This window comes from Canis lupus, chromosome 9 (assembly GCF_003254725.2).
Source record: "Canis lupus dingo isolate Sandy chromosome 9, ASM325472v2, whole genome shotgun sequence".
Classification (NCBI taxonomy): Eukaryota; Metazoa; Chordata; class Mammalia; order Carnivora; family Canidae; genus Canis; species Canis lupus.
This window is the reverse complement of record NC_064251.1, coordinates 45,812,271-45,819,077: the sequence shown is the minus strand read 5'-3', so window position 1 is coordinate 45,819,077 and position 6,807 is coordinate 45,812,271. Positions and strand designations below refer to the sequence as shown.

Here is a 6,807-nt window from a genome sequence, read left to right as displayed (position 1 = left end):
TATTAGTCATTTGAATGTCTTCTTTGGGAAAATGTCATCATGTCTGGACTTGTCTCTTCTTGTGAAGTTAGTAGCCATTGCTGATGATTGCAAATGGTGTTATACAACCATTCCTTCTTCATTTAGTAGCTAGAAAATGTCTATAAAGGGAAACATTCCCTCATCAACCCTTTGGTTATCCAGAGATACAGTTCATACAGAAAACACATGATACATGCTTGATTTTTCACCTTTATTTCCAATTTTTTTTAATTATTACTTTTTAAGATTTTGTTTATTTGAAAGAGAGCAAGCAAGCACACATGGATGTGAGAGACAGCACAAGTGGGAGGGAGCACTTCCCAAGCAGAAGAAGAGGGAGAAGCAGACTCTCTGCTGAGCAGGGAGCCTGATACAGGGCTGGATCCCAGGACCCTGAGATCATGACCTGAGCCACTTAAGGCACTTAACCAACTGAGCCACCCCAGATACCCCTATTTCCAATTTTTTTTAAGTAATGAGTTGGTTTAGGGATGCCTGGCTGGCTCAGTCAGTGAACTGTACAACTCTTGATCTCAGGGTCGTGGGGTTGAGTTCCACATTGGGTTTAGAGATTACTAGAAAATAAAATATTAAAAAAAAAATGAGTTGGTTTACTAGTGTCCTGAAAGGCAACAATGAGGTTTTATTTTGGTTTGAATTGTTTTTAATATAATAGTTAAATTAGGGATTTAAATATACACTCATGTTTTGTTCTACTGTAGCTATTATCTTTATTGGTATTCAAATTGTCCCATCTTTGGTCAGCAGGAGCCTCTTCAAGCTGGGCTTTCTAGGCTTTTTGACATCAGTCTAGTGGTCTTTGATAGCTTTATTGTTTTCTTGTTTGACAAGATGTTCCAGATGTTTTCCTGTCTGTTGTATTTCCTGTCCCACACCTAAAATCCGCCATTTCTCCAAAGAGCCCAGTTTTGTTTTAGTGGGAAATGGTACTTGGAGATGTCAGTTAAAGTATTCAAAGTGTTTATTTCTATTGCATTAGTCATTATTGATAGGTCCTTTCAGTGGAAAAAGCTAGGGAATATTTATATTTAAACTATATCACGAATGTAGAGGCTGTTTTTAGGCAACCATCATGAGCACCAGAAGCTGTGTGAGGTAGAAAGGCCACAGTGACCACCAGGGTGAGTGCAAACAGAGTCATCAAGCGACTCACCTCAAAATAGCTGCAAGTGCTAGCTGACCAATGGGCAACGTACAACAGGGCATATGTACCAACAAAGGAAAATTCTATGCGTTCCCATGCCTCCTCAGGCCCCGCCTGAACTACAGCCCCCAGCTCTGCCTCCTGGCAGACAGTCTCTCTCTTGCTGTCCTACACGCGGCCCCCTTGCCATGTATTCAATAAACTTCTATCTCTGTTCTGCTTTAGGTGAATCTTTCCACTGCCCCACTCCATCAGCCTCCACCTGAACAGCTCAGCCCACGATGAATTTATAGTGGCTTTTCCAATTAATATTCAGGATGACAGAATTTCTACTTACTCTCCTTCTCCTATTTCCATCTCAAAAAAGAGCTCCTGTTCTCACAAACATCAACTTGATCACTCCTACCACAGCCTCACAGGAGTTGTCATCAATTTGCATGTCATCTGTACCCAGGGACCATGCCAATCCTCTCTGTGTCCTTCCAAATTTAGTATACGTGCTGCTGAAGCGAGAACAAATTTTATAATCTTTATCAATCTGAAAGGTGAAAAATTTTATCTCATTCTAATTTGAGTTTGCATTTCTTTGGTAATTAATGAGGCTGAGACTGTGTCTTTTCACTAGAAGCAAGTGCCTGGTTTAAGCCTCTGTAAAATGGTTGGTATTCTCCACAACAGCACTTCCCAAACTTCGGTCATCTGCGTAGAAGGCTTTTTCCAGTTAACAAATCCCCCCATGCTCCTATTTAGTTGACCGGATTTCTAGTTACTGAGCCCCCTCTTACACAGTCATACACAGGCATGATAAATGTTAATAGATTTGGCATCTACTTGTATACCTCCCTAATGACCATTAACATAAGTACATTACTCTTAAAATAAAAACACAGATACCATCTGAAATCATTTCATGGGCCACCCCCCTGTGGGGTGAGCACCACCATCTGGGAATCACTGCCCTACAGCCCTTGGCATTCTGAGACTGAGAGGCAGAGAGAGATGTCAGTCACTGCCCTGTGTCCACATCTTTTCCATTATGTTCTGAAGAAAGCCAGACCACATGCCTGCCCTCATTTGGTGCTAGAGGCCACTGCACTCTGACAATGATGTGCTTCATCATCTGGGGGTGGAGGGAAGAGGACCTGGGGCTGGACTTGCAAGGCTTCAGTGGGCCAACTGGTGTCTTGGGGAGACCACATCACCCCTGTAGCCCTCAGTTTCCTCATCTGTAAAATGGGGAAATTAGAGCAAATGGTTTGAAATCCCTTCTGTGTTTGAAGGCAAGGTTTGTAAACACTTCTGTGTTTGTACCACAAGACCTCCCAGTGTTGGGATGCCTGGGTGGCTCAGCGGTTGAGCGTCTGCCTTCCACTCAGGAAGGGATCCCAGGATCCGGGATCCAGTCCTGCATCGGGCTTCCTGCATGGAGCCTGCTTCTGCTCCCTCTGCCTATGTCTCTGCCTCTCTCTGTGTGTCTCTCAAGAATAAATAAATAAACCTTTTAAAAAGGGGGAGGGGGCAGCCCCGGTGGCGCAGAGGTTTGGCGCCGCCTTTGGCTGGGGTGTGATCCTGGAGACCGGGGATCGAGTCCCACACCGGGCTCCCTGCATGGAGCCTGCTTCTCCCTCTGCCTGCGTCTCTGCCTCTCTCTCTCTCTGTGTCTCTCATGAATAAATAAATAAAATCTTTAAAAAAGGAAAGGAAAGGAAAGAGAGAAAGAGAGAAAGAGAGAGAAAGAGAAAGACTCCCCAGTGTAGAAGTGAACACGCTGCTCCGGTATAGCCATCCGTTTTTGCCCATCTGGGATCCTGGGTCAGGCCTGGGCGGGGCGGGGGGCTCCCAGTCTGAATCAGCAAGCCTCTCTCTAGTGTCACTGATAGAGGACTGACACCTAAAGAGCTTACAAGCTCCTCTGCACAGGGATCCATCGCCAAAGGGTATTGAAGAGTTAAAGCAGGAGGAGCTGAGGATAGGGCAGCAGAGGGGAGGGCTGCGTGATCATCATGGAAAGGTGAGACTTGTTGAATGGGTAAGCAGGAAAGGGCGCTGTGAAGTCCAGGAAAGGCAATGCGCACATCTCAGAAGCCTAAATCATGCCCTGCTTCCGGTGGCTGGGTCCAGATCACAAGAGGATCAGGAGAGTGTGGGTGGTGTGTGTGTGTGTGTGTGTGTGTGTGTGTAGTCTGGAGAAGCAGAAAAGCACAGTGGTTATGAACCAGAGAGAGAGCCTGGGCCTGACCACCACCACCCTTGCCCCTTCCTAGCTGTGTGGCCTTGGACAAGTCAATGACATGTGCCCTACTTCCCTCATCTGCAGAGTAAGGATCATAGTATTACCAACTTCATAAGATAGTGACAAGGCTTAAAAGGACTAACACTTGTGATCATAAGCATTAGTTTCTGTGTCTAAGAGAGAGGAAAACAGGGAGAGGGAGGAGAAAGGACAAGTTAACCAAGGCTACTTCTCCAGTGAGGTGGGGATGATGGGGGTAGGGGAGTGATCTCCAACCCTGAGCTTTGGGAAGAAAATGGGATACACAGGGGTGAGCTTCTCTCACAGAGCTAAGGCGAGAAACAAACAAACAAAAACTGCCTAGGGGTATTTTGTTACTCAGATAGGGCCTAAAACTGAGGCCCCTGACCTCACCCAACAAGGTGTGTCTTGCTAAGAAAAATGACACATTGTTCAGTGGCATATGCGCCTGATGTTATCTGTTTGAGGGAAGACACTGAGTTGCCAGATTCTTCTGTGGAGACCAACATGCAGCTCAGAGGGGTGCAAATTGTATTTATTCTTAGGGACAGTCATAGCGACTCACTGTGGGCTGTACCACCTGACAAAGCAACAGATTAATCTGTGGAGCATACCATTTGCTCAAACAGTTACATGTGTAGAGAAAATATAAATCGCTCCAGACGGTGCGTCGGGTAACCTGCTTGCGGCATTAAGCTCAGTTCCAAATGGCTAGTGCTGGGGCCACCCAGGCGTCCCAAGATCAACTGATACTTATGACCCTGGTGTTGGTAATCCTCTCCAGATACCACGTCCACTAAAAATGCCACCCCGAAAGGAAGTAGCTGCTTCTTCAGAGCAGAACCTGAGACCTATTGCAACATTTACTTTTTTATACTTAAATGAACAAACAAATAAAACACTCTGGTAACTTCCTTGAAGCCATGTGTGTACGTGTGTATGTGTACGTGATGTCTAAAGAGACAACCTATTTCTTCCTCTTCCAGGCAGAGGAGGCTGCTTTTGCAAATGCCATCCCTCTCTTTTCTTTTTGTAGATAAGCACGAGGCTCGGGACGCCTGGGTGGCTCAGCGGTTGAGCATCTGCCTTTGGCTTGGGGCGTGATCCCCATCCCGGGATCAAGTCCCACATCCTCCCATGTCAGGCTCCTTGCAGGGAGCCTGCTTCTCCCTCTGTCTATGTCTCTGCCTCTCTTTGTGTCTCTCATGAATAAATAAATAAAATCTTTTTTTAAAAAAAGGATGAGGCTCATCTGTCATCTGCCTGGCACACAAGCCATGTGAGAATGACACCCAGGGTGAATATGGGGCAGCTGAGCTCCTCATGGGCACTTGTTGGTGGCCAAGTGCACATCTGAAAGTGTGAGTGCTCAACCCACTGGAGAAGGGTTTTGAAATATTCTTTTTATTCCCCCAAATATTTTATTTATTTATTCATAAGAGACACAGAGAGAGAGGCACAGATACAGGCAGAAGCAGGCTCTATGCAGGGAGCCCGGTGCGGGACTCGATCCTGGGTTTCCAGGATCACACCCTGGGCAGAAGGCGGCACTAAACCGCTGAGCCACCTGGGCCGTCCCACGGTTTTGAAATATTCTAAGTAGAGAAAGTAGCTTCAAAAATAGCCTCTCACCCACTGTCCACGGTGAGTAAAAACTGATGCCAGTGGGCAGGGGAGAGCGCTTATTTCACTAATTCAGTGGTGCCTTCGCACAGTTTTGATGCTATTTGGAGTGTCCCTGCCCAGAAGCCCTCTCAGAGGCGGTCAGGAGGCAATCAGCAAATTACTAAGCTTGCAGCCTTTTTCAGAGTTCTCATTAGCAAGTGATACATGAGTGCCACCACAGGCCATCTTTGCCGACTGCCAAAAAAACTGTGACAGTTAGAGGCATAGCCCTGGTTCCAATTTATGAAGAGCAGGTATAAGCTGCAGACCCATCTGTCCTTCCTATGGAGGGGTGCAGAGGAAAGAGTGCTGGGAGTCTTTTAGAATCCTTATGGTCCTGGGATGAAGACCCACATGAGATACCAACACATCTGTGGATCATCTGCACAAACAGAGGGGAAGTATTAGGGTCTGTGGTCTCACATTTCTGTTGCGCCATTTGATTGTGATGCATTTATATACAGGAGGTGCTTGGCTGTCTTACACTGTCTTAACTGTTTGTATTTTAACTTTCTTCCAGCTTTTCCCCACAGTCCACATTCTTAACATCTAGTCCTTAATCTTAATCATAGGAGTGTTTCTCTGATAAGCTCAGTTGGTTAAAAACCAAAACTGAGCCTGAGGGGCTCAGGCAGTGAAGTGTCTGCCTTCAGTTCCGGTCATGATCCCAGGATCCTGGGATCAAGCCCCACACTGGGCTCCCTGCTGAGGGAGTTTTTCCCTCTCCCTCTGCCTGTACCCCTACCTCCCTGTGCTCGCTTATGCTCCTTCTCTCTCTCTCAAATAAATAAAATCTTTTTTAAAAAGCCAAAATTAGGGCAATTCCACTCCCAGATGCTTATTTCCAAGAGAATTGAAAGCAGATCGAACAGATACTTGGACACCAACGTGCACGGTAGCATTATTCACAATAGCCAAAAAGTGGAAACAGCCCAAATATCCATCAACAGATGAATGAATAAATAAAATATAGTCCGTCCATGAAATGGAATGTTATTCAGCCATTAAAAAGAAAGAGATTCAGGATGCCTGGATGGCTCAGCAGTTGAGCGTCTGCCTTTGGCTCAGGGCCTGATCCCAGAATCCGGGATCGAGTCTCACATCAGGCTCACTGTGAGGTGCCTGCTTCTCCCTCTGCCTATGTCTCTGCCTCTCTCTGTGTCTCTCATGAATAAATAACTCAATCTTAAAAAAAAAAAAAGAAAGAAAGAGATTCTGGTACATACTGCAACATAGATGAACCTTGAAAATGTTAGGCTAAGTGAAGTAAGCCAGACTCAAAAGGACAAATATTGTATGGTTCCACTTATATGAGTTATCTAGAACAGGCAAATTTCTTCCTTTTGTAAAGATTTATTTATTTGTTCATGAGAGACTCTGAGAGAGAGAGAGAGAAAGAGAAAGAAAGAGAGAGAGAGGCAGAGACCTAGGCAGAGGGAGAAACAGGCTCCCCACAGGGAGCCCGATGTGGGAGGACTCGGTCCAGGATCCTGAGATCATGCCCTGAGCTGAAGGCAGACACTCAACCACTGAACCACCCAGGGGTCCCGAGAACAGGCAAATTTCTAAAGAGAGAAAGTAGAAAAGAGATTCCCTGGGACTGAGAAAAGGAATAAAGGAGAAGTTATTGTTTAATGGGTACAGAGTTTCTGTTTGGGATGGTGCAAAAGTTCCAGAGATGGATGGTGGTGATGGTTGCACA

General features: G+C 45.8%; 1 non-coding gene across 1 annotated transcript; it reads right to left on the bottom strand.

Annotated features, from left to right (window-relative positions):
* Nucleotides 1-1,595: 1,595 nt before the first annotated feature.
* Nucleotides 1,596-1,702, bottom strand: LOC112677739 (U6 spliceosomal RNA). Its single transcript, XR_003147172.1, has one exon. It is a non-coding gene; the product is annotated as a U6 spliceosomal RNA (small nuclear RNA).
* Nucleotides 1,703-6,807: the final 5,105 nt, after the last annotated feature.